The sequence below is a fragment of the Arachis ipaensis genome, chromosome B09, assembly GCF_000816755.2.
Source record: "Arachis ipaensis cultivar K30076 chromosome B09, Araip1.1, whole genome shotgun sequence".
Taxonomy (NCBI): Eukaryota; Viridiplantae; Streptophyta; class Magnoliopsida; order Fabales; family Fabaceae; genus Arachis; species Arachis ipaensis.
Window position 1 is genome coordinate 140,588,353 of NC_029793.2, and position 537 is coordinate 140,588,889.

Genomic DNA, 537 nt, shown 5'->3' on the forward strand with positions numbered 1-537 from the left:
CTCTTTAAGTCTTTGGTAGTTTTTGTTGTACTCCTGTTCCGTCCTAGAATAGCCTGTTGAACAAACCATTTAATCATAATAAGCAGATGCCATAAAATTACTATGAATAGAACCATAACAGCGAAATGAAATACCTGTGTTCACCATGGGTTTATGCAAATACGAAGCCTTGAACCTCTTTAAGAAGTTGGACCCGATGTGCCTGATGCAGTACATGTGCCACGCCCTTGGTGGTGACCATGCACCGTTACTGCGAGCTATTGCAGCGTCGATGGAGGTATGGCGGTCTGAAATAATACCCACACCATCAATGGTAACAACATATCTCCGCAAATTGGTTAGGAAAACTCCCATGCGTCTGCTGTCTCGCCCTCGACAATCGCAAATGCAATAGGCACAATGTTTTGATTCCCATCTTGTGCAACCGCTACCAGAAGTGCACCTTTATATTTTCCATACAGGTGCGTGCCATCAACTTGCACCAGTGGCTTGCAGTGTCTGAATGCTACAATACACGGATAGAAGCTCCAAAAAACG